At 45.5% G+C, this 27768-nt stretch overlaps 1 pseudogene; it reads right to left on the reverse strand.

The window, feature by feature from the left end:
* Positions 1-10693: 10693 nt before the first annotated feature.
* LOC119567682 lies at positions 10694-19509 on the reverse strand (annotated as a pseudogene).
* Between the last annotated feature and the right edge of the window lie 8259 nt (positions 19510-27768).

The following is a 27768-nucleotide window of genomic DNA, read 5'->3' on the forward strand; positions in this document are numbered from 1 at the left end:
TCTCAGTACATCATGGACTGCCTGTGGAAGGAAGGGCAAGGGCAATGGTCAGGCTAGAGTCCTCCTGCCTCCTCACCTCTGACAATCACACCACTAATGAAGAGCATTGTCACACCAGTGTAAATTTCCACAGCTCCCTTACAGTCAAAGGATGGCATCCGTTTCCTCCATCTGAGGATCTGGTCCAAGATGAGGCTTGATAAAATGCAGTGTAAATATGGAACAAGTTACAACCCAAACCCAACAATCTTAGGAATTATGGACATCCTATTGCTACAATGGAGAGCTAGCTGAGGAAAGAAGAGTAAGTCTACATCTACACTACGAGCTAGGGGAGTGATTCCCAGATCACATACGCTACTTGCAATAGCTCAAGGATGGCTAGCACAAGTCTAAAAAGTAGTATAGCCATGGCAGAAGGGGAAACTGTGCTGAATACAAAGCCCCAGGGTTCAGGTGGGTCTGTACTCAGCATGGCTACCGCAGCCACACTGCTATTTATGCTCACCAAGCTAGCCCACGAGTACATGTATGCAAGCTGGTGAATCACAGCCCTAGCTTGCTGAGTAGACATAGCCTAAAAGAGTTTGGCTAATTTAACCTAGCACAATGCTGGCTGAGAGAGGTTAGGATCACTCTCTATAAATACATCGAGGGGGTAAACCCCAGGGAGGGAGAAGAGCTCTTGATGCTAAAGGACAATGTCGGCACAAGGAGGAACGGGGATAAATTGGCCAGGAGTAAATTCAGCTTGAAAATGAGAAGAAAGTTTGTCCCCATCGGAGGAGGGACAATCTAGAGCAGCCTCCCAATAGGAGCCGCTGGGGACAGACAACTTAACTGGTGTTAACACGGAGCTGTGTCAGTTTAGGATGGAGATTATATGACTGGGTTGCCAGTGAGAGCAGGGGATTGGACTCGGTGACCCAGGTCCCTTCCAGGCATTTCTTCTTCGGACAAACAGCAGGCTAACAACTTGGACAGAAAACTAGACTTCTAAACCAGCAGCACAGCCTGATCCCCTCTTCCAAGGGAAACAAAACACGGACATACCCCGAGCCCCAAGTGACAGCTCCTCTGTGATGATTCCACACCAAGTTCTGTGCAGAGACGGCCTGCTACCTGCTGACAGATTGATTCATGGTCCCTGATACCTACAACACTTGTGTCTCTGTGTAAGGATGGGCTAGGAGCACCCCTCGGTTACTGCTGTGGTTTATCATTTCCCTCTCTATCTTCATGTGCGTGCTAGGCAAGACAGTGGCAATCAGGAGACTTGGGTTATGTTCTTGTCTCTGCCACTGACCTTCTGCGTGACCTTGAGCAAGTTGCTTCCCCTTTCTGTGCCTCTCTTTCCTCTTCCCCCCTTTCTCTGCCTTGTCTACTAGGACTGTGATCTCGGGTAGGGAGGGGCTGTGTTTTGCTATGTGTATGTTCTGTGCACCAGTTTGCAACATTGGTGTTCAGCTGGCAGCAGTGTGGGACAGAGGATATGGGGCTGGAGAGGGAGATCTTGCTTCTGTCCCCCTTCATTTCCTCTGTGTCCTTGGGCAGGGTTGAGATAGACAGGCTTCAGGTGGCTGGTGCAACGTTGACTCTGAGTTTACAGGTGCTAGTGTGTACAAAACACAATCTGCAGGCTTTGCTGCTAACCTGTTTTTTTACCTTCCCGTAACTATTTCTTTGAAACAGGAATAAACACGGTTGCAATAGAACAAACAGGTTTGAAATGGCTGTATTATTAAATATAAGAATAATGTTTCCCATCTTTGTTTAAAGCTCAATTTCCAATTAAAACTAAACAAAAATGTCCAGGGAAAGTTGCTGCTATACTTGAAACAAATTTAAAAAAAAAACACAAAACCTGAAAACCTCAATTTTCCTTTGTTGGCAATGTGACATTTTCACTTAACACTAGTATTTTGCTAAAAACAAACACGTCTGGTTGCCAAATCCTGAATCTTTTTCTGATTTTGGGGTATCTGATGTAAAGTCAAAGTTTTGCGCTGATTTTTTTTTTCCTGACTGGCTCTAGTTCTCTGACTTAATTGACAGCTAAAGCCTTAAAGGGTTCAAATGATCATTTATGTTTAAGGTCTTACATTTGTTCTGTATATTAATCCATGACTGTATTTAATTGAAATTAGTGAATTTACTGTGCTAGTCTCTGTGGATTTTCCCCAAACTTGTGATGTATCTCGGATCGACTGAGCATGGTAGTGTAGATCAGCCCTAAAACAGTTCAGATTGTAATTTCACATTTATGGTCTTAAATATTAATAGACCATATTATGTAACTGAAATAGCAATCTTACTGTGCTGGTGTTTGTGGACTTTGTCTCAGCTTGTGATGCAGTCGATTCTCAGGCATCAGAATTGTTTGGACATTAGCTAGCTAGCTAGCTAGCACCTGTCACTGTGTTATCCAGCACTCCTTTGCTGTCCGCTTGCTGGATGTCCTGAGTTGCTGACAGTCTCTGCAGTTCCTAGCAGACCAGGATCTACTCCACAGATGGGCGCTTCCTGCTCCCCTCCTAGGGCAGGCTTGGCTGAGAGGCGATGGACTAAATGGGATCAGGGACTGAAAGCCCCTCCCAGCTCTAGAGCTGACCCCAGCTTGTTCAGGCTTCAGACACGGCCACAGCCCAGGATGTCCCTGCTCTGGGGCTAAAGAGCCGAATCTGGTCTCCAGGGCTGTGAGCCCAGCTCTGGTCTCACCACAGGAACAAACCATCCTGACAACCTGCCCTAGTTGATCCTAAGCCCACAAAGGTGAAACAGCACCCACCCTGGATCTCTCATGATGGCAACATCCCTGGAAGAACCCTTGTGTTGGAGACCCCAGGGCATGGCCACTAGTTAAGTCGAGGGGATGGAAGGCCATAAGGGTTGAGGAAGTCTCCTTGCTGAAGGCCTAAGGGCTTCTTCTTAACCCCCCTTAATAGAATTCAAGCCTGGCTGCTTTGAGTCAGCTCTTTTGCTTTTAAAACAATGTTGCAGCCACAGATAATGCCTCATAGTGTAAGGTTTGCTGACGCCAAGCTAAAGATAATAGGAGATAGTCACAAGGCCAGACAGAATGTGCTGGTTGTTTAAGTTGCTAGGAATTCTTGTTAGAGGTTGCAGGAAATAAACATTGTTGTACTCCATATAAGGAAGGCAGAGTATTTGTGCAAAGTTTTAATTGGCTGACGTGTAGTGCAATAGCATTAAGGAATATAAAAGTGTGTGTAATAACCTGCTCTGGTGTGCAGGATTTGAGATTCTCTTCTCCCTGTACCTTGTTTGCAGCTACAAATAAACTTTTCTGCTTCTCCGCCCCGTTGTGATTACTGAGTGACGCACACCGGGTAACGAACCCCTGCTGTTGTTTTGCCTCTCGGGACTGGGTGCCGGCAACAGCTTTTCGCGTCTCTGGGTGGGCAACGAGGCTGCAATTTAGCCTTGCCCGGATCCCTTCCAGAGGTCGAGGATTGCAGTGACAACCGACGCCCAGCGCACACTGGTGAGTTCATCGGGGGCCTCGGAGGAGACGCAGTTTGATCGACCCCGGAGGGCACGACGGTGCAACGCACTCACATAGCGGAGAAGCAGCTGTGGGCGACAGTGGTGGAACCGGTCCCTTGGATAAAGTAGGAATCTTTTAAAATCCGGATTGTATGCTCTGTTGGAACCTGGGGACGCCCAGAGTTACCCTGTAGGTATGGGACAGGAACAGAGCACGGGAGGTAGGGTACGGTGCACACCCCTAAAGTGTATTTTAATAAATTGAAAGGTATTTGAATCAGATCCAATAACTAAGGGTAAATTGAAGCGATTTTGTACGGTTAACTGGCCTCAGTACCAGTTAGAGGACCAGGAACAGTGGCCTCTCGGAGGATCACTAAATCATAATACAATCCTCCAGTTACTCCTGTTCTGTCAGCAAACGGGGAAGTGGAATGAGCATTCGTATGCTTATTTGTTTATGACCTTGTGGACTCGTACTGATAATTTCCGATGCTGTAATTTAACCCTATTGGCCCAGTAGCAATTAATGTCAGTCCCCGGACCCCCACCCCAAATGTAATGGCAGATCCGGTGTCTCCTTCGGCCCTTACATCCGCACAGAGTGAGGCTCCTTCGGCCCCTACACCCACACAGAGCAAGGCTCAAAGTAAGATTCCTAGTGAAGCTCATAGTGAGGTTCGAGCTCCATCTGCTGGACTATACCCGTTACTTACTGAGACTAAAATCGCCCGTAATGAAATAGAAAGAACAAGCTGCTCTTACTATGCAGGTCTATACTCATGCACCTTTTAATCCTATGGACCTGGCCACTTTCAAAGCACAGGCTGGAAAATTTTCTATCAACCCAAGCAAGTTTGTATCGGTTTTTGAGGGATGTCTTAGCAGCTACAAGCCAGACTGCGATAATTGTAATGTCCTTCTGCAAACATTATTGACTGAGGTTGAACGAGAACAGGTCATAGCTAAAGCAAGGGAGGAAGAAAAGAGGCAATATGACCAGGACCGTAACAATATCCCAACCCCAGATGATCAGGTTCCTATAAAGGATCCTAGGTGGGACCCAAATGACAATCAGGCTGTGACCCACCTCAACTCCTATACGGAGCTGCTACTGTATGGACTCCGTCACGCAGCTGTCAGACAGAATAATTGGTCTAAACCATATAAGGTAGTGCGGGATCCAAAGGAAAACCCTAGAGCCTTTTTACAGCTCATTCGAGATACAATCCGACAGTATACCAATGCAGATCCTAATGATCCACAAACTGAGGCAATTATTAAAAAAGTATTTACAAGCAGGGCAGCCCCCGACATTAAAAAAAAGCTACCAAAAAAAAAAGGATTTGATGGGTATAACCATGGCACAAATTTTAGAAGCAGCAAATCGAGTGTATAGTTTAAAAGAAATGAAAAAGAAAAAAAAGCAAGTGAGATTGATGGTAGCGGCGGTGCAGGCAGGCACGAAGGAAAGTGAAAGAGAAGAAAGGGGTCGTGGACGCGGACGTCCAGGCCCGCAGGAGAGACGACTGGGGTGCAATCAGTGTGCCCTGTGTCGGCAAGAGGGACACTGAAAAAATAAGTGCCCAAACAAGAAGGAAAGGGGGGGTACCTCTACAATGGCAATAGAAGAACAGAAATAGGGGTGTCAGGGGAGACGGATCATCCTACCCCCGGAACCCTGAGTAAAAATGCAGGTGGGAAATAAAGAAATAGATTTTTTAGTGAACTGTGAAGCAGCGCAAACTGCTGTAAATCAACCCCTTCAGTTGCCAGTAGCAGACTCCCTCACTGTGACAGGAGCCACAGGCAAAGATACCAAGCAAAGCTCTTAGAGAACCCTGAGGTCACGCTGCGGCCTTGTCCATCCCTTAACCCTGCCACCCTCTTACCACAAACAAAAAACAGGAACATGACTGTTTGGAGATCATAGATGCCCAATATTCTAGCCGCCCGGACTTGAAGGATGTGCCCCTCCCAAATGCAGATTATGAGTGGTACACTGATGGTAGCAGCATGGTGATAAATGGGCAAAGAAGGGCGGGTTATGCTCTTGTGACCCTCAGTGACACCGTGGAAGCTAAAAGTTTGCCCGCTGGGACCTCTGCCCAATTGGCTGAGCTAGTGGCCCTGACCCGTGCACTCAAACTGTCGAAAGGAAAACGGGTCAATATTTTCACTGATTCCAAATATGCTTTTGGTGTGCTGCATGCTCCTGCTGGCCTGTGGAAGCAGAGCGGAACGCTGACAGCCCAAGGCTCCCCAGTCAAGTGCGGGCCCCAAATTCTCCGGCTTCTAGAGGCAGTGCAACTCCCTTTAGAAGTGGCAGTGGGACACTGTAAGGCCCATCAGAGGGAGGATCAAGATGTGACCAGGGGTAATGTCAGGGCAGATAGAGAGGCGAAGCCTGCTGCCACCCTGATGTCCCCTCAAACTGAGAATACCTATATGCATGCCCTTATCCCATCAGTGGGAGAGCTCCTGACCCCTCAGTATTCTGGGGAGGAGAAACAGCTAGCTGACAAACTTGGTCTCCAGGAAAAGGAGGGATGGCTTCATTCCCTGGAAGGGAAAGTCCTCTTACCAAAGAGCCTAATTCTGCCCGTATTACAGAAATTACATCAGACCACTCATGCTGGCAGGGAGGCACTTATCCAACTAATGGGAAAGTACTTTATAACCTCCAGACTCCAACCCCTGGCTGCCCAGTGGCTCTCAAGTTTGTTAAGGAGATTATTCCTCGCTTTGGACTTCCCCAGTGGATGGAATCTGACAATGCAACACACTTCACGTCAAAAATCGTCCAAAGCATCTCAGACGCCTTACAGATTCCCTGGAAACTCCATACACCCTGGAGACCACAAGCCAGTGGGGTAGTGGAGTGGACCAATCAGACCCTTAAGCGACATCTCTCAAAAGTATGCCAGGAGGCCTCCCTACGGTGGCCTGATGCCCTGCCCCTAGTTCTGCTCTGCATCCGTGCTCTCCCAAAGGGTAGATTAGGGCTCAGTCCCTTTAAAATTATGTTTGGAAGGGCATGGCCTATAAATGGTACACCGGTTGTGTCAGGGGGAGAGTGAAAATTGGGAAATGAGTTTTTGTCTCAGTATATGTGTTCCCTGTCTGCTGTTCTTTCGTCTCTTCATAGGTATACTAAGGATTCCCAGCCTCTACCCTTGGATTTGCCCATCCACTCCCTGCAGCCTGGTGATTCAGTGCTTGTACGTACCTGGAAAGACGAGCCCCTCCAGGAAAAGTGGAAGGAACCCTATACCGTTCTGCTGGTCTCCCACACGGCAGCAAAGGTCGAGGGACACAAGAATTGGATTCATTATACCCAGCTGAAAGCGGTGTCAAACCCCACCCCACCCCCCCCCACCCCCGGCTGAAAGGTGGACCATGCATTCAGCCCCCTCCACTGAGGATCTTGGACTAAAATTACTATTTAAACGGCAGCCCACCAAAAAAGCAAAAAAATAAATAAAAAAGTATATTTTATTCCCCCTCTTAGCCATGTGCCTAACCGGTACTGCTGTTTCAAGCATTGTACCCGTAAATACCTGGCTGGCACTGGCCCAGAGTGCAGCGAACGCAACGTCGTTCTCAGAGAACCTTATTCTCAGAGACTAAGGCAGCAGCTCTGGCCTTTTCTTTAGTTGGTATCCCTGGGCTTGTGGTGCATAATTATCACGCAGTAGAGCACCTTGCCTGCACGGTGGCAAAGGCCATTAACTTAACCTCAACTGTCCTGGCCCAACTCTCACATGAGTTAGGGGACGTACGTCAGGGTATGCTACAGAACAGGATGGCTGTGGACTATTTGCTTCTACGCCATGGTCACCTATGCCAGGAGTTTGCAGGCATGTGTTGCTTTAATATAACAGATGCAGGGCCATCCGTAGAAGCTGACTTACAATGCCTAAAGCAGCTGGCAAAGGGCATTCATCAGCAAACTGGGAAGAATTGGCTAGGCTCTTTATTTTCTGGTTGGGGCCTTTCCCCGTGGCTAAGTGGGTTGTTTAGCTATTATTTAAGGGTTTTTTTCCCTGTATGAATCATGTTATGTTTACTGTGTTGTATGTGGCCCTGTGTAAGAATGCTTATTTTGCACAGTTTTGAACATTTTAATTTTATGCATGGTCCGCTAGTAAGTAAATAAAGATGAGAAGACTCAAGCAATAAAAATGAGTATTCTCAAAGGAGGGAATTGTTGGAGACCCCAGGGCATGGCCACTAGTTAAGTCGAGGGGATGGAAGGCCATAAGGGTTGAGGAAGTCTCCTTGCTGAAGGCCTAAGGGCTTCTTCTTAACCCCCCTTAATAGAATTCAAGCCTGGCTGCTTTGAGTAAGCTCTTTTGCTTTTAAAACAATGTTGCAGCCACAGATAATGCCTCATAGTGTAAGGTTTGCTGACACCAAGCTAAAGATAATAGGAGATAGTTACAAGGCCAGACAGAATGTGCTGGTTTTTTAAGTTGCTAGGAATTCTTGTTAGAGGTTGCAGGAAATAAACATTGTTGTAATCCATATAAGGAAGGCAGAGTATTTGTGCAAAGTTTTAATTGGCTGATGTGTAGTGCAGTAGCATTAAGGAATATAAAAGTGTGTGTAATAACCTGCTCTGTGTGCAGGATTTGAGATTCTCTTCTCCCTGTACCTTGTTTGCAGCTGCAAATAAACTCTTCTGCTTCTCCACCCCATTGTGATTATTGAGTGAAACACACCGGGTAACGAACCCCTGCTGTTGTTTTGCCTCTCGGCACTGGGTGCCGGCAACACTTGGCTAAAAACAAGGCAAGGCAGAGTCTGAAAGGGTACCCTAAGGTGTTTTCAGAAAGAAAATATAGAGCACAGACACGTGACTTGCAATAAGTAAGAACCCAGAGGCGCCAGAACCTCAGTTGGCCCAGAATAGCCTGTTCCTTCATTAACCCCACATAATTACCTCTGGGCGAACAGAGATCTTTTTTTTCTCTTGCGTTGCACCAGCAGCTCTTGGGATGCAGCCACCAGAGGTACCTGCTGCTCAGGCTGACCTGTTTGCTTGAAGCTGATCACTAGGAGGTACCCAGAGGGAAAGACTAAAAACAAAGGGCCAAGCACAAAGCCACTGGAAATTGGTACAGTTCCATTGACTTCAGAGTAGTTAGGATTATTTACTCCAACTGGGAATCTGGTCATGTGATTTGAATGGAGGTATGCTGGTTTACACCAGCAGGGGATCTGGCCCGCTACACAGTTTCAAATCCATATTCTTTGCCTGTGAAACGGATCTGAAGCTGATTCCAAAGTTCCTAACCCGTCTGCACTTTCTTCGCTCTTTGCCCCTTGGGATTAATTACAAGTGAAACTTTTAATGGTGATGGAGAGATTCGTTTCCACTCGGGATAGAACTTTGGAGGAATTGAGTGTTGCTAATATTTTCTGTATCTGATCTTCAACTTCTGTTGGGATGAATGGCCCAGAATCAATCTTTCTTTCTTTCTTTCTTTCTCAACATTTACATTGTTTTTCCTCTTAGTGCAGACAGCACTAAACTAAAAGGCTCATTGGGCTGCAGATGCAATGCTGCATGACATTTTAAAAACCTGTAATTCATATTTGTTGCCAAGCCTGTGTAAATTGGCTGTAGCTCCTTTGGAGTCTACATCCCTGATGCCTACTCTGCAGAGGTGTTTATCGCCTACTTCATGTTAATTGTCCGCTCATTTTAAGTGGTCTCCTACAACATGTGTGATCTTCTTAGTGTAACAATCTGTCCCATCTTATATTTAGCTTGGACTCTCTAGTTCTCTTCTCCAGAACTAAGGAAGAACTCTGAGAAGTGTGAAAGCTTGCACCTTCCACCAGCAGAAGTTGCTCCAATAAAAGATGTTACCTCACCTACCTTGCCTCTCTCAAAATCTTGACAAGTCTTGCAGGACAGAAAACCCGTTTCCCACGCAACTTTACTATTCAAGTATTCTTCTGTGGTCTGCGTCTGGTCACCATGGACATGTAGACAACAATAAAATGTAGCTGTCGATCTCAAAGTGATTTATCAAGCAGGGTCGATATCATCAGCCACATTTTCCAGATTGCACAGAGAGTGGAAGTGACTGGCCTGAGGTCACACAGCTGCTCAGAGGAACAGAACCCAGGTGTACAGAGTCCCAGTTCCTTAGTCATGTTGTAATGACTGAGGAAGGATGGTCCAGTCATTTGGATGCTACCCTGGAACCTGGGAGACCCAGCCCGGTTCCCTGCTTTGCCACAGATTTCCTGTGTGATCTTGGGCACATCACTCTCTCGGGGCCTCAGTTCCCATCTGTAACATGGGATGGCACTTTTCCACTTTCAACAAGGTTAGAACAAAATAACCCCACAAAAGTAACTTATACCAGTGTTTCTATTACTGTTGAGTGCAGCCCAGAGACTTTGGGCCAGAACATCATCAGTATTATACTGGTGATGTCAGTGGGTCTACTCTCCATTGGTGCTGGTCTAGCTGAGTTAGAAAATGGGACCCTTACATCTCTGTCACCCTCACTTTTTCCAGGGTTCTGTCAGCCAAATCTGGATCCTTGTGTGTACTGGCCATTGGCCAAATCCTGATCTCTTTGAAGTGAGGGGCTAGACCCCAGTGACTTCAATGGGATCCAATTTTGGCCTCATTATCCCGAGTCAGAGTTTCTTTAGGAGACACTGGGAAAAGTTTCCCTTCAGAACAGCCTTTCCACCACAGCACGAATGACACAGCTTTTACATAATTATTTAAGTTAACTTGATCTAGTTGGGGATTGGTCCTGCTTTGAGCCGGGGGTTGGACTAGATGACTTCCTGAGGTCCCTTCCAACCCTGATATTCTATGATTCTATGAAAATGATAAAAAGATGGCTCTTTGTTCCCCAACACATCATTGATAATACAATCATACCCCAACAGTATAAACATAATCATTTCAGCAGGAATTCAACCATGCAGAAACCTCTTTTGCACCCTTTTATCATTGTGGGGAGCAAACCTTCAGTGTGCTCAGAAGAACCCCATCAAGGGAGATGACATATGGGCACTCCCAAGAGAGGACAAACATTGAAATCCCTGTTGAACCAAACACTCACCATCTCCCTGGGCCTTTCCACCTCCAAAACCACCTGTAACAATGAAACAAATCAAACCACCAACCAACCAGGTAAACAAAAATAAATTAAAAAACAGAGAAACAAACAACAAATGAATTGAAACCTCAATCAGAATATTTATCTCCCAAAATAAGAAGAGCCAGAGACCGCACTAGAGACTTTTGCTATGGCTTCTGATATTATGTGCAAGATGCTCAGATAGTTTGGTGATGGGTAACAGTATATAGTTACTAGATAGATAGATAGATTCTGATCCTGTTTACATTGGTCTAAATCTATAATAACTTTTTTTTCTTCAGTCAAGTTTGTCTGGATTTTTACTAGTGTAAATACCCAATTCTGCATAAACAGATAGCATGGTATGTTCTCATGGAGACAATAATGTCGTCAGGTAATTATATTTCTAAAGAAACACAGAATGAAATCATGATCCAAGGAGAAATAGGAACACTTCATTCTTAATAAATAACCTCCAACCTATCAGTTTACTCAGTGCACCTTTGAGCTCCTTGGTCCTCATGGTGTAGATGATCCGATTCATCGTTGGTAGCAACACAGAATAGAGAACAGCCACCACGAGATCCAGACCTGAGGTTGAGCTGGAGGTGGGTTTCAGGTAGGCAAAGGTCCCCGTGCAAATAAACAAGGAGACCACAATGAGGTGAGGGAGGCAGGTGGAGAAGGCTTTATGCCGGCCCTGCTCAAAGGGGATTCTTAGCCCTGTGGTGAAGATCTGAACATACGACACAATTATGAAAATAAAGCAGCTTGAGGCTAAGCACACACTAAAGATGAGAAACCCAACTTCACTGAGGTCTGAGTCAGAGCAGGCGAGTTTGAGGAGCTCGGGGATTTCATAGAAGAACTACTCCACCATGTTGCCTCCACAGAAGGATATTGCAAGCTGTTTCCAGTGTGCACTGCAGAGTAGAGAAGAACACTGATCCAGGCACTGGCTGCCATTTGGACACAAGATCTCCTGTTCATCACTGTCTCATAGTGCAGTGGTTGGCAGATGGAGATGTATCGATCATACGCCATGATGGTCAGTATGGCAAAATCTGCTGAACCGAAGAAGACGAGGAGAAAGACTTGGTCAACGCATCCAGAATAAGAAATCGAACTTGTGTTCATGAGGGAATTGGCCATGGATTTGGGGATGGTGACAGAGATGGAGCCAAGGTCTAGGATGGACAGATTCATCAGGAAGAAGTACATGGGGGTGTGAAGGTGGTGGTTGAGGGCTATGGCTGTGATGATGAGAAGGTTCTCCAGCAGTCCAGTTTTCAGTAGAAAGTTTTCATTTGCTAAAAATTAAAACAAAAAATAGATTTTGTGTTTTCGGTGAAATGTCAAACTTTTCCTGAGAGGTGGAAAAATTCCTGTCATCAGTAGGTAATTGATTAAACTGAGAGTAAAGTTTTAACGTGTTCATATTGTAATTCATACATATAATCTTAATTTCCCCCTGTATATTGATCCCCAAACATATTGAATTAAAATAACAAACTTACGGTGCTAATCTTTGTGGATTTTTTTTTTTTGCAACATATGATGCATTCAGTCATCCAGCACCAGGATTCTTTGGTCAATATCTATCTATATACCACAAACTAGAAGCTAAAGGCACAAGTATCTGAGCATCCTTTCATCTCTCACTCTGTGACTGAACTAGACTCAGACCTGTTGCTCTCTGCGGGCTGAGCTGTGTGTAGCTGGCTTTAATTTGCACTGGCATTAAAGGACCCATGCTGCAGGAAGGTGATTTATCCACTTCTATTTCCTAAGGGCTAGTGGGACTCACTCCCTGGAGCTCTGCACAGCTCAGCAGCAAAGGCCCAGAGGAAAGTGCATAGATGTCTAGGTGATAAAGCCAAAAGGGTCCTTCTGATCCTCTAATCTGATCCCCTGCCTAGCACAGGGCCTACGATCTTCCCCAGGGTTCCCTGATTCCAGCCCAGCTTCTGGGTTATCTGTAGGCCAGGATTACAAATGGATTTAGGCATCTAATTAGATGGAGACAGGCACCGACTGGGATTTATCAATGCTCCTATGTGAGCTAAGTGGCTAAATCCCAGGAGTACTTGTGACACCTTAGAGACTACCAAATTTATTAGAGCATAAGCTTTCGTGGGCTACAGCCCACTTCACTGGATGCATAGAATGGAACATATAGTACGAAGAGATGTATATATATATACATACAAAGAAGGTGGAAGTTGCCATACAAACTGTAAGAGGCTAATTAATTAAGATGAGCTATTATCAGCAGGAGAAAAAAAAACTTTTGGAAGTGATAATCAAAATGGCCCATTTAGACAGTTGACAAGAAGGTGTGAGGATACTTAACATAAGGAAATAGATTCAATATGTGTAATAACCTACTGGGAGTAGCTGGGTCATTCAATGGGTGTTGGGTGCCTAAACCGTTGGTGTACTGTAAATCCCTGTAGGTGCCTATCAGCTTCTTTGGGTGCCTAAACCCCTTTGTAATCCTGGCTTTGCATCTATTTTCTTGACTTCCAAGGCCTGGGCTTCTCTTCAAGTTCAGAGAATGACAGCAGGGATTTAAGGAGCCTAAGGGAGTAAGGCATGTACATCTTGAGCTTCTAACTCCTGAAGACTCCCTTAAGAATCGCGACCTCAAATGATAGCACATAGAGCAGTCAGCAGTGGCTAGAGAAAGGAGGTCAAGATGCCAGGAGCTCCTGTGATCTAAGCCTGACTATACACTATATTACCTCAAGTCTCTGTGCCTCAATTTACTAAAACAATTAATCAGAGGAATATTAACTGAGACGGGAAGAACAATTCATAAAGAATCATTTATTTAGAGCTGATCCATTGTTCAGTTTTGTTTGAGCTTTTAATGAATTTTCACAGAGCTGGGTGAAATATCTGTCAAGTTTTTTGTCAAGCAGATTTTCCTTGTTTTCCACAGGAACATAGGAATTGCCAGAGACCAGTGCCCTGGGTCTGATTGGGGCCAGCCCCAGATGATGCACCACCCACAGCCTGGAGCAAAGGTTGGGAAGTGGGGAGATCTGACCCCAATGCAGCAGCTGCAGCATTGTCTGCCTGACTCTGTGGAGAGCCTGAGACAATGGCTCTGGGAGAGGGGAACTGCCCCAGGCGTCACCATGGGGTTTGAATTCCCAGCCCCACTTCTCTGAGGACCCCACCAACCTTGCCCCAGCAGGGGACTCAGTGTGCAGAGGAAGGGGAAGAGCACAGCAGCCCTGACCCCCTCACCCAAGCAGATACACCCTGGCTGGGAAGGTAAAGACTGGGGGGACTACAATTGCCCCCTGCCTGTCTGTGGGCACCTTGCTGATCCCAAAGGGCGGGGAAGAGTCACCCACTGCCTCTTCTGGGAGGGAGCAGGGGTCCCATGACACTGTCCCACCCACCACTGACACTATACGTGGACACAGGGTCAAGGGGGCAGAGCCCCATGCATGGCCCTGGAGTGCCTGAACCCAGTCCTGAGAGTCAGCAGAGTTTTATGGGTCTAAGTGCACCTCTTTCCACAGGCTCATGAAACAGCCCTGCTCAGGGCAGTGACTCCTGGGGGGACCATAAGGGAGGTTTCCTGTGAGTTAGTGGCTGGTTGGAGACCTGCACCATGGCGGTTTAATTCATTCTCTTATCTAATGTCATCTTGAAGGCTCTCGTAATCCATGCCAATGACTCACCCTGCTGAGCTCTTTGTCTCAGCGATATCTTGTGGCAATGAGTTCCCCAGGTCAATGGACTTATGAGCTCTTTAGGAGAGCTTCTTGAACATTTTCTAGCTAAATGTTTTGTTTGTCAGAAAATGCTATTTCATCAAAACAAAAACTTTTCTCGGGAAAGGGTTGGATTTGATGAATCTTCTGGTTTAATTTTTTTTTTTTGTTAAAGGTGCAAAAATGGCTGAAATGTCCTGTTCTGACATTTTCCAGCTCAAAATAGTGGTTGGTTTTTTTTTTCATTTTGATGTCTCAGTTAATTTATACTAAAGAAAACGTGAAAATAATTAAAAAGGTCACAATCAAAGCAAAACTTTCCTCTGGAGCATGGGGCGTGTCAGCACCTAGATTTCTGCTGTAAAAGTTCCCCAGGTACCTAGTTTATGCCACTGGGACATGCGCGGCTGCCTCCCTTCCAGGCAGGTTGATGCCTCAGCCCTGGTGTGTCCCACAAAGCAGAGGAAGGTGGCTGCAGGAACGGCTATCCCCAGCAGATGTAAAGATGCATAAATCCATTGAAGCCAATGTGCCAGGTGCCCCAGCTTATGAAAAACAGTTCAAATCACTCAAATGTTTTCTAACCGCTGGGGATTGGAACCTCGGCTATTTTGGTTTAAAAAAAAAAATCTATGAATGTTTTCAAAGACTGAAAACAAAATCATACAGATCATAGTTTACTCAGGAGAAGGAAACAAGTTTTTCACATATGTTGAAAAAATTATGTATTATAATTTTTTCTTAATTGGCATGAGGGTTTTTATCATAGAACAGTCCAACAGATGAATATGTAAGGGGACTGTTGCCCCCTTACTAACATTCAGTGGGGGTGTTTTAATTGCTAGCTCCCAGTACTAAAAGGGGGAAGGGTCGATGGGGAATCAGGACCCTGAGACTGCCAGTCCCTAGGAGCAATGGGGAGAGGCCAATGCTTCAGGTCAGCCTGACTGACAGGGCAGGGAGGCTAATCAGGGAGTCAGGAGGCCAGGGAGGTCCCGTCCTCCTCCGGGTGAGCTAGAATTGCCTGGGTCAGACAGAGTGGAGCCCAGCTAAGGAGAAAGCAGGGGCCCAAGCTGAGCTGGGGAGCAGAGCTGTGCCAGATCCAGAGGGACCAGAAAAGCAGCCCAGAGAGAGCAGACCCTGTGCTGGGAGCAGAGCTGCAGCCCCAAAGCCAGAGGCACAGCTCAGGCAGAGCAGACTTGCCCTGGGAGGAGAGCTGCAGCAACCAGAGCCAGGAGGGCCAGAAAAGCAGCCCACGAAGCAGGTCAGTGCTGGGAGCAGAGTCACAGAAGCAGCCTGCAGAGCAGACCTGTCCTGGGAGCAGAGCTGCAGCAACCAGAGCCAGAGGGGCCAGAGAAGCAGCCCAGGGAGCTGGAGGCAGAGCAGCAGCCGTGCTGAGGCAGAGCGGAGCTGGGGCTGGAGCATTCCGGGGCCAGGTGTCATGAGCAGTTGGGGAGAGCGAGGGGGACCCCGGGCAGCGGGACCAGCACAGGGAGATGCCTCAGCCAGAACACTCTGCAGGCCAGACTCGGAGGGGGATTAGTAACCCTGACAGGGTGGGGGCAATGCTGGGAAGAAGGGCCCTGCCACCTAGAGCCCGAGAGCATGTGGCCACCACCAGAGCGAGTGTCCAACCTACAGCAACCCTGTAGCACAGCCAGGGACCTGAGAAGAAGGCCTGGGACTTACAAGGAACAGACTGTGAACTGCCTGGACATTCCAGAGACACTCTTTGTGATGTTCCCTGCCACAGAGCGGGGTGATGTGTTTCATTTAACCTTTCCCATTTTCCCTTACTCTTTTTTAAAATTAATTGTTGATTAAATAACTTGCATTTGCTCTAAATTGTATGTAATGATCATTGGGTCAGAGAAGTGCCCAGTGCAGAGAGAGTACCCCAGAGTGGGGACACCCTAGCCCCTGTGCACAGCAGGGTTGGGGGTCGAGCCCCCCAGGAATCCTGGGCCCAGCCTTGTTGGGGTTACGAGGACTCTGCCAGACAGGAGAGTGGAAGGGGAGTCCTCAAGCGCAGGGAGGCCTCTGGGTAAAGGAAGTGGGAGCGAGGACTCGGATCCTTTCGCTAGCCCACTTCACCAGGGTAGTGCAGAAGCCAGGAAAGTTCCCCACAATAGCGGGACTATTCCCCCACTTACAAATATAGTAGTCTAGTATCATATGGCTCAGTCTTTTTACTCATCCACTTTTCTTGTTACTTGCATTTCTCGTAGGATTAGTTAGCAAGATAGGTTAATTAATTCAGTCTTTATGTTTCTATTTCTAATGTCACAAGTTACACTTAAATTCTTTTTGGTTGCATTTTCTCAGAAACCTGACATAAAAGTGAACTTTTAAACTGAGCTGCTCTACCTTTTTTATCATTGTCACAGGGTCCGCACAGGTTTCCTCTTTCTCTCCCCTGTGCCCTGTGCTGAGGCTGGCAAAATAAGAGTCCTCACACCTTCTTCTGGTGTTTCACCCTTGTGCTTTTATTTACAGTGCAGTCCTGTCATAAATCTAAAGGGAAGGGTAACCACCTTTCTGTAAACAGTGCTATAAAATCCCTCCTGGCCAGAGGCAAAATCCTTTCACCTGTAAAGGGTTAAGAAGCTAATGTAACCGCACTGGCACCTGACCCAAAATGACCAAGAAGGGGACAAGATACTTTCAAATCTGGAGGGGGGGGGAAAGGCTTTTGTCTGTCTGTGTGATACCTTTGCTGGGAACAGATCAAGGATGCAAGCCCTCCAAGTCCTGTAAAGTTAGTAAGTAATCTAGCTAGAAAATGCATTAGGTTTTCTTTGTTTTGGCTTGTAAATTCACTGTGCTGGAGGGAATGTGTATTCCTGCTTTTGTGTCTTTTTGTAACTTAAGGTTTTGCCTAGAGGGATTCTCTATGTTTTGTCTCTGACTGCCTGTGAGATTATCTTCCATTCTAATTTTACAGAGTGTTTCTTTTACCTTTGTTTTCTTCTTCTAATAAAGTTCTTTTTTTTTTTAAGAATCTGATGGGATTTTTAGGGTCCTAAGAAACCCAAGCTGGTCTGTGCTCAACTTGTTTATTCTCAAGCCTCCCCAGGAAAGGGGGTAGAAGGGCTTGGGTGGATAGCTGGGGGAAGAGGAACTCCAAGTGGTACTTTTCACTGGTTCTTTGTTAAAGCACTTGGTGGTGGCAGCATACCCTAGTCCAAGGGCAAAGATTTTGTCTCTTGGGGAAGTTTTAACCAAAGCTGGTACAAATAAGCTTAGGGGTTTTTTCATGCAGGTCCCCGCATCTGTACCCCAGAGATCAGAGTGGGAAAGGAACCTTGACAAGTCCCCTTTATCCCCCAACAGTTATCCCCTTTCTAACCCATTCCAGGGTCTCCTGACCTATGAGGCACCCTTCCTCTGGTGAGGAGACAGAGCTGTAGCCTCCTGTCCCCTCCCAGGCTAGCCTCCTGACTGAGCTTTCTCTAGGGCTTTTATAGCCCTTCCCTTCCCTTCCTCAGCCGAGCTGCTGCTACTTACCTACCAGACAGCAGGGCTTAGCCAGCATTTTGGCAGGGCATTCAAGGGGTTTTACCCCTGCCCTGCCACAATCATGAAAGACATATAAGGTATCTTTTTTATTGAAATTAGAATATAAAGTGAAAAATATTATCATACATTTTCCAGTACTTTGCAGAGATAAAAATAAAAAGTATAAAATAAAAATAGAATTAAATTAGTCTTTGGGCTTTCCTTTTCTTCCCCTGTTCTCCTTCTCTCTTTCTTTTTTCATTAAAAAAAGGGGGGGAAGTAAAAAAAGAGAAAAATGGGACAGAAGTAGTAAAAAACAACGAAAGGAAACAAATGTGTTCCACCATGAAAACTAATATTGTCAAGAAAAGGCCTCTTCTTGCTCAAGAGATCAGCAATCCATGTGTATCAGAGACTTTCAAAGGAACTTGTACTCCGAAAACCTTAAGTGCTTTTGAAAGTCCATATTTATCTGCTGTAGTGATGGAGAGCAAACAGTAAACACCAAAACAAAAAAATAGATAGAGAGCCTGGTAAAAAAGCATAGCTGGCGTCAAGTCCACAAGGTCAACCAATTTAGATGCCCTTTGGAAATATGGTAGCAATTCTAAAGTGAGGGAGTTTTTCTAGAATTGGCAAGCCCGCAGCCTTACAAGTTAGAACTCTATTTTTCTCTATTCGATCTACTCTAAATTGTACAGATGGACCTATTCTACTAGTAGAATTGGGTCTATTCTATTGTATTTTGAACTAGTACAGGATGGTCTATTCTAATCTAAACTAGTACAGGTGGGTCTATTGTATTCTGTTCAAAGTTGATATTGAACTACCCAGTGAAATTAGGAAATAGACTATTTTAATTGAGATGTTTATACCACTGCCATAATCAATTACCATGTTTCAGCTAGAATGCTGAAATGTGGGGACATTAATTGGCTGCTGAGGCCAAAATGAGATCAAATTTAAAGTTGACTTTTCAATCAGAGGTCATGTAAATCTCATCAGTATTTTCTTCTCCCCCTTCTTCTTTCCACTACATCCAAGTCACTTCCTGGACCTGGCATAACCGCAAGAAGTCTTGACTACCCCTCTCCAGCTCTAACCCTAGAGTCAGGTTTATGTCTCAGAGCCAAGAAGAGAAGCCAGGGGTCAGGAAGCAGGGCCTGCAACAGAGCAAGTCTCCAGGCAGCCTCATCAGTACAGCTGGCCTGCAGCAGGGTGCCTGATTAGCAGTGCCACCTGATTGGCTGCAGAGGCCAGCAGGCTGGCTCCTAGGCCAGCAGCTGGAGCAACTCACTAGCCTTGCCATGCTCATGCTCACCACTGAGCCTGCTTATGTGTTACCTTGTTCCTGCTGCTCCTGCCTCACACCCAGACTTGCCTCTGTCCTACCCCAGCCTTGAACCCCTCGTTGCCTGCTACCCTGCTCACTCCAGTTCCTGCCCTCTGTGTTGATCCCTGGCTTTGGCACCGAACTACTGATGCTTGTCCCGATCTACTGATGCTTGCCCCGATCACTAGATGTCATGCCTGCTCAGACCATTAGGCTAGAACACCCTCCTCCGGGTGGGCTGACATCAGGAGTCTTGGGATTTCCTTTCTTTGGAGGCTAGACAAATACCCAAGTCATCCCGTTTCCCAAGTATCCTCCTCATGTCCACCCAATAAGTCTTGGAGCACTGGGGAAATTCCAGAAGACTGGAAGAAAGCTCATGTTGTGCCAAGGGTAAATGGGATGATCTGGGAAATTATAGGCCTATCAGCCTGCCATTGATCCTGGGCAAGATAATGGAGTGGCTGATACTGGACTCAATTACTAAAGAATTAAAGGAGGATAATGTAATTAATACAAATCAACATGGGTTTATGCAAAAGAGATCCCATCAAACTAACTTGATCTCTTTTTCTAAAGTGATTACAAGTTTGGCTGATACAGGTAATAATCTTGACCTAATATACTTAGTCTTCTCTCAGGCGTTTGACTTGGTACCTCTCAACATTTTGATTACAAAACAAGTAGGATATAAAATTACCATGGCACATGGTAAATGGATTAAAAACTGGCTAAGTGAAAGGCCTCAAAATGTAACTATAAATGGGGAACTGTCATTGGGCAAGTGTGTTTCCATTGGAGTGCCACAGGGAACAATTCTGGGGTCAACAGTATTTAATATTTTTATTAATGCCCTGAAAGGGAAGATAAAATCATCACTGGTAAAGTTTGCAGATGACCCAAAATTTTGGGGAGTGGTAAATAATGAAAAGGACAGGTCACTGATTCAGAGCAATCTGGATTGCTCGGTAAATTGGGCACAAGCAAATAATATTCATTTTAGCACAGGCAAAACGTAAATGTATACGTCAAGGAATAAAGAATATAGGCTGCACTTAAAGGATGGGGAAGTCTATTCTGGGAAGCAGGGACTCTGAAAAGGATTTGGGGGTCATGGTGGATAATGAGCAGAATATAAGAGCCTAGTGTGACACTCTGGCCAAAACAGCTAATGCGATCCTGGGATGAATAAACAGGGGGATCTAAAGCACTTATTCAACCACTGCTAGAATACAGAGTCCAGTTTTGGTGCCACAATTGAGGAAAGATGTTAAAAAATTTGCAGAGGGTTCAGAGAAGGGCCATTAGAATGATTAAAGGATTAGAAAATGTACCTCTTAGTGATGAAGCCAAAGAGCTCAGTCCAATTAGTTTAAGAAAGAGAAGGATAAGGGGTGACTTGATTACAGGCTACGTAAGTATCTACACAGGGAACAAATATTTAATAATGGGCTCTTCAATGTAGCTGAAAAAGTTCTGACATCATTAAATGTCTGAAAGTTGAAGCTAGACAAATTGAGACTGAAATAAGGTGTAAATTTTTAACTGTGAGAGTTATTAACCTTTGGGATAAAATACATGCTGTAAGAATTATTTTGGGGAAATTGTCTGGGCTCTGTTATACAGGAGGTCGGGCTAGATGATCACAATGGTCTCCTCTGCCCTTGGAATCTATGAGTCTCTGAACTCCAGTAAACTCTGTAAATTTCCAAAGACTATTGAGTTTGGGTGGCTAATGATAAACATGAAGCAAATGAAACACTCCATGAACTTATTAATGATTGCCCTTGTGACAGAATCCCCAAAGCTGTGAAGTAGCATCTTCTTGATCAGGCCCAGATCAAGCTCAGGGGGATTTCAGAGAGTCTTTGATGTTAGTTCCAGTCTTAGCACATGGGTCAGATATGGTATAAGGGGAAGATTTCTGGGGCTTTCTCCTCTTTCGAATAAGATTCCCTTCCCCTGCCTGTTCAAAGAGCAATGATCAGCCTTCAAATGTGACGTCCCCTGGCCATCCTCAATTGTTAGGATATAGATATTCAGGCCTGTCTGTAAAGGCCTATACTCTAAGACTTTAGGTGTATTCTTATCACTTAGCTAGTTGTAGAGGTATAAAAGAAAGCAAGCAAGAAAGAAAGAATCAAAATCACTGTCTGACTGTATAAGGCCTTTTCTCACTGTGACCAGTCCGAGGCCCTGCTCTTAGACTAAGGCCTTTGGCTAAGCAGCAGAGGCAGCCATAAGCTAGGAAGCGAATGGTCACATCCTTACATTCCAACCTAGTCACATTGAAATAAGGCAATCTGAGGCTGTTAGAAAGGTGATCTGATCTATCACCTCCAGAGAAAGGGAAGTGCCGAGAAGATGTAAAAGGAAACTTAGTTTGATAGCATCCTGTCTGGCAAGAACTTACTTATCAATAGCTGGGATGTGAAATCCTCACTTGTGTGTTGTTCTATCATTGTAGTCCACATTAACCTATTGTTTGTCTGTATAATCTCTGTCTGGTTCTGTGATTGTTTCTATCTGCTGTAGAATTAATTTTGCTGGGTGTAAACTAATTAAGGTGCTGCGATATAATTGGTTAAATCATGTAACAATATGTTAGGATTAGTTAACCAATCATTTTACTGAAATTAAACTGAGGTATAGCTAAGCAGAACTCTAGTTTTACTATACAGTCTGCAGTCAGTCAGGAAGTAAGGGGGGAATGGGAACAGGGAATGGGGGTGGGGAAATTGGAATTATGTTTTGCTAAGGGGGAGAACGGAAACAGGGACACAGGTAACCCTCTGTGGTCTCAGAGCTGGGAAGGGGGGACACTAAGGAAGGAAAGTGGAATCATGCTTGCTGGAAGTTCACCCCAATAAACATCAAATTGTTTGCACCTTTGGACTTTGGGTATTGTTGCTCTCTGTTCACGTGAGAAGGACCAGGGAAGTAAGCGGGTGAAGGAATAAGCCCCCTAACACCAGGCAAGGTATTAGTTTATCTTTGTTTTCTCAACTTGTGAATTTTCCCTTTGCTAGAGGGAGGTTTATCCCCGTTTTGTTGTAACTTTTTGAAACTAAGGCTAGAGGGGGTTCCTCTGCGCTTTTTCAATTTTCTGCTACTCTGTAAGGTTAACTACCAGCCTAAGTTTACAGAGGTGATTCTTTTACCTTTTTCTCTTGAAATAAAATCTTTCTTTTTCAGAACCTGACTGATTTTTCCATTGTTCCAAGACCCAGGGGTTTGGGTCTTTGATCATTTTGTAACCAACTGGTTAGGATGTTATTCTCAAGCCTCCCCAGGAAAGGGGGTGTATAGGCTTGGGGGAATATTTTGGGGGAATAGGACTCCAAGTGGTCCTTTCCCTAATTGTTTGTTAAATCACTTGGTGGTGGCAGCGATCCCAGGCAAGGAGGAAATCTGTGCCTGGTAAAAATAAGCTTTGGGGGTCTTTCATGCGGGTCCCCACATCTGTACCCCAGAGTTCAGAGTGGGAAGGAAGCCTGACATATGTTAAAGCCAGACCCCAAGAAGGGAGACATGAGCCTTTGTGGAGTTATTGAGGAGCTCCAAGGAAGGAAATGGAGGCCAGGCACTGCAGAGTCATCCCAAGTCATGACGTGGCACTCCAGAGGTAGCGACACTATTTATACATCCCTTTACCAAACTACCCTTTCCTATCCTATCCACATAATTCATGGATATTGATGTAGTAGAGTTGTGTGCAGGGAGGGCTTAGTTTGATCCATGGTGGAGACAGAAGACTGGCATTCCCAGCGGAGCAGAGTTAAGGTTGCTCGAGAAAATCTGCCTTTAGTTTTCCCCTTAACTTCTTTCAAGGGCTGTTTGGGATTTTTCACTTGAGAGATTTTTCCCTTGAAAAATGTGATTTCATCAAAATTTACATTTCCTGCTGGACAGCTGGGAAGCCAGACAGCATAGGTATCTGGGCAGCCGAGGAATCAGGCAGCAGTCAAGTTGAAAGTCAACCAGGAGCCTGCCTGGTTTCCACTAAAAGTTTCAATGGATTCAACACACTCCCATGAAAAGTTCCTATTCTGTCAAAACAGTATGTTCCAGTGGAAAATTGTTCCATATGATAATTTTTGATTGTTGTGGTTCAAATACAAGACAGAACAAAGCTTTAAGCAAGCAAGCAGGCTGGTCTGCCGACAGGCTGGTCCGCCTGTCAGCTTTTCCACCCTCTCCTTTATTTCTCTCTCTCCCCCCGGGCATTACATACTCCAGCAGATAAAAGGAATACACTGGCTTTGTATAATATTCTTATTTACCAATTTCTATCTACCGCATTCCTTGCTCTCGGGCCTTGAGCCCAGTCCTGGGAGGCTTCCCACGGTTCATGTCATCTGGGGGAGATTCCAAGGTTCATGCCCTTGAGAGGAGCCGTGTGTGCACTGCTCCTACACAACACTCCGGGTGTGCCCTGAATGTTGCCAGGTGCATGAACCCCGTATGAATGCTACATTTGATCAGCACTAATCATTATATTTTAGTGTATTTATCCCACTGATGGGGGTGATGTGCAAGTTATTATCAAGGTCACTCGAGAGAAGAAAGGGGAATCTGATTCAGAGATCCTCAGCTTCTCTGCTCAGCCCATTATGTGAGTAAGATTTTGGGTGCAACATTGCGTACCAAACTATAGTGCCCAGTTTCTTGCCCACAAGGATCAATGGGAAATTTGGGTGAACAAGGAAAGCAGGGTTATGACTCCAGGACTTTATTGCTTGTAGTGATAAATTATTTATTGCTTCAGATTCACCAGAGCACTTATCCCGTATTAAGCCAACCGCTAACTGATGAGGATACGTGGGGACTTTTCATGGGGTCATGGTGTTCCACCTCTCAGTCTTATCAAAAAGAAGACTGAGAGGTGACTTGATTAAAACCTATATGTTCCTTCCTGGGGAGAAAGTACCTGGTCCTAAGGGCACTTTCAAATTAGCAGGATAAGAACCAATGGCTGGAAGTTGAAGCCAGACAAATCCAAATTAGAAATAGGGCACAAATGTCTAACAGTGAGGGTTTGAAAGGGTACAGTGACCCCACACTGGCTGGAAAGAAGCTAATGAGGGCCCAGGTGCTCAGTCAGCCCTACCCTGTTACACCTATGAGAGGGGTCAACGCCTGGAGGGAGCAGTTGAAAAAGGAAAAGCCCAATACAGTAAGGGCTGAGCAGGAGAAGGAGTGGACCTCTTGTGCTAGCACCTTGAAGGAAGGCCTGGCTGGGGTCAGAGAAAACCTATAGATTGTGTGGAGGCAGGCTGGTCTGGGGCCAGACGCTGTCCTGAGCCTGCTAGGTGCCAGATCCTCTTTGGGGCAGATAGACCCCACCTTGGACCTGTACATTTCCTTTGTTCACCATAACGAATCCTCTTTCCCTCTGGGATCTGTGGAGGAGTGAGCCTGAGAAGGAGCTGTGAGAAAGGCTAAGGGCCAGGCTCGTTGGTCAAGGGGTATGAGTCTCACTCGCTCTGGGTGCAAGAGGTCCCAGTTTCAAATCCCAGATGAGCACTCTTGAGTTTCCCTGCAGGAAAGGACCTGGGGATTGCAGTGGACAAGAAACTAGATATAAGTCAGCAGTGTGCCTTTGTTGCCTGGAAGGCATATTGGGCTGTATTAGTAGAAGTATTGCCAGCCGATTGAGGGAAGTGATTATTCCCCTCTTTTCTGCACTGGTGAGGCCACACCTTGAGTATTGTGTCCAGTTTTGGTCCCCCCACTACAGAAGGGATGTGGACAAATTGGAGAGAGTCCAGCAGAGCTCAACAGAAATGATTAGGAGGCTGGGGCACATGACTTACAAGGAGAGACTGAGGGAACTGGGGTTATTTAGTCTGCAGAAGAGAAGAGTGAGGGGGGATTTGATAGCAGCCTTCAACTACCTGAAGGGGGGTCCCAAAGAGAATGGAGCTAGGCTGTTCTCAGTGGTGGCAGATGGCAGAACAAGAAGCAGTGGTCTCGAGTTGCAGTGGGGGAGGTCTAAGTTGGATATTAGGAAACACTATTTCACTAGGAGGGTGGTGAAGCACTGGAATGGGTTACCCTCGGGATGTGGTGGAATCTCCATTCTTAGAGGCTTTTAAGGCCCAGCTTGACAAAGCCCTGGCTGGGATTATTTAGTTGGTGTTGGTCCTGCTTTGAGCAGGGGATTGGACTAGATGACCTCCTGAGGTCTCTTCCAACCCTAATATTCTATGATTCTATGAGAGGCTGAGTTAGAAAGTAGCCCAGGAGGAGGCAAAGGGTGTGAATAGAAAGACCTGAACAGCTTACTACAGGGTACCCAGAGTAGATAGTAAGCCTGAGTTCCCCTCCCAGCCCCCCAAGGATGGTGGCACAAAGACCCCCCAGAGATGAGCTGGAAGGTCAATAAAGGATGAAGTCAGCCTGAAGACCTGGCTTGAAGCCACTGGACTACTGAGGAGCTAGACTGGGTTTACCTCAGATTGGATGGGAATACATGTGACTTGGCTGGAGGGCTGAGTTACGAGAAGTAGATCACAGCACAGCCAGAGTGACAATCAGCAAAGAGTGCCGAAGAAGAAGTGACCTTGCTATGAATCATAGAATCATAGACTATCAGGGTTGGAAGGGACCTCAGGAGGTCATCTAGTCCAACCCCCTGCTCAAGGCAGGACCAATCCCCAACTAAAACTATGCTATGCCCAACCATGAGGAGGCACGCCAGCCAGGGAGTCACACTTCTGGAGAAGTCGATTAACCATGGGAACAAGCTACCAAGAGAAGTGGTGAATTCTCCATCTCTTGATATCTTCACATAAAGACCAGATGCTTTTCTGAAAGTTGCTTTAACCAAACACATGATATTGGGCTAAATACAGGGGCAACTGGGTGAAATGTAATGTCCTGCTATGTACAGGGAAGGTGATTCAATGTCTCTGCTCTCCTAAGATGGTTGAATCTATGAACCCTCTTCTAAAGCAGTTGGTACTAGCTAATTCAGAGACAGGTGAGTGGACAAGGTGGATGACTGGCCTCCTCCAGAATGGCAATTCCTATGTTCCTTAGAACTGGTAAAGAGAAACACCTCCTTTGATGTTAGACATTTTCCTATCTCCATAACTATTCCTTTGAAGCTAGAAGTTGTCCTATTTCCACAACTTTCTCTCTGAGGTTAGGAGTTCACACATTAACCTTGTTTGTAAGTTCTAAAAATAAAATGGAGCATTAACGCTGCCTTTGCGGCAGTTGTAAATTCCCATTAGCATAAGTTTCCAGGGAGTTGTTTCACTCTCATATAATAAATCAGAGAAGGCATTCACTTTTTGGGATCAGATAAAAGCCAGCTGTGACAAGCAGGAGAATAGAACAGGGGATCCTCTGTAGAACTCTTAGGTCTCTTTACTGTGGTCCACGAAAAAGATGGTGATAGACTCTGGATCCTGGATCCTGGTCTCTGAAAGGCTGCATGAAGAGGTAACTTCAGAGACTCCAGCTTTTATTATACCTGTTTTTGAGGAAGCACAACCTTTCTCACAAGATTCACAGAAGGTAAAGGATGATGTATATTGTCGTGAATAATGTGTAACAGAGATATTGTGTTTCTGTGAGACACACCCTGAACAGACAGTTTTTAGACGTATGTAGAACACACTGGGTTTACTCAGTCAGCCCTAGCCAGAGCTAGATGGCAGGAATTTGTGAGGATTTATGAGAATTTCTGCCTCCCCCGTCATTCACTGCACAAAAGCCACGTATTCAGTAGGAGGAACAAATCTTAAAATAGGAAATCTTCAATGAGGTATCTAGCTAGCTAACTCTCTGTCTGCCCATCTGTCGCTATCTATCCTTCCCTCCACAATCTAGCTTTATTTCTGCCTGTCTATCTGGCAGTGTCTCTGTCTCTCCTTCATCTCTCTATCTACCTATCTATCTAACTTCATTAATTTGCCATCAGAGTGATTTTCTAAGTTACAGAAGATAAAAGAAACCCTAAAACACATGAGTTTACAGTTCAATATGACTGCAAAAACTGCAATGTCTAGCGGATATGAAGAAGAAATAGGCAAGTATTAAAATGAATACTGTATTGTATCTGATATTTGCATGGCTACTCATTCTGTTAAAACTCCCTAAACAAAGACATAGAATAACAAACAAACAACTACTATTGTACTGCTTAATTCAAAATTCACATACAAATTCATCACTAACTAAGGTATCAGTAAAAAATGCAGATATGTGTGTGACAAGGAGGTAGAATAATGAATCATAGAACTGAAGGGCTGGAAAGGGTCTTGAGAGGACACCAAGTCCAGCCTCCTGTGCTGACCATCTAGACCATCTCTGACAGGTGTTTGTCTAAGCTGCTTTTTAAAAAGTCAAATAATGGGGATTCCACAACCTGCCTTGTACACCTGTTCTGGGGCTTCCCTATCCTTAGAGTTAGAAAGTTTTCTACTGTCTAAACTAAATCTCCCTTGCTGCAGATAAAGCTGATTGCTTCTTGTGAGACCCTCAGTGGACATAAAGAACAAGTGATCCCTGTCCTCTTTGTGACAACCTCTTACATGTTTGAAGGCTCATCAGGTTCCCCCTCCATTTT

This window comes from Chelonia mydas, chromosome 14, assembly GCF_015237465.2.
Source record: "Chelonia mydas isolate rCheMyd1 chromosome 14, rCheMyd1.pri.v2, whole genome shotgun sequence".
Classification (NCBI taxonomy): Eukaryota; Metazoa; Chordata; order Testudines; family Cheloniidae; genus Chelonia; species Chelonia mydas.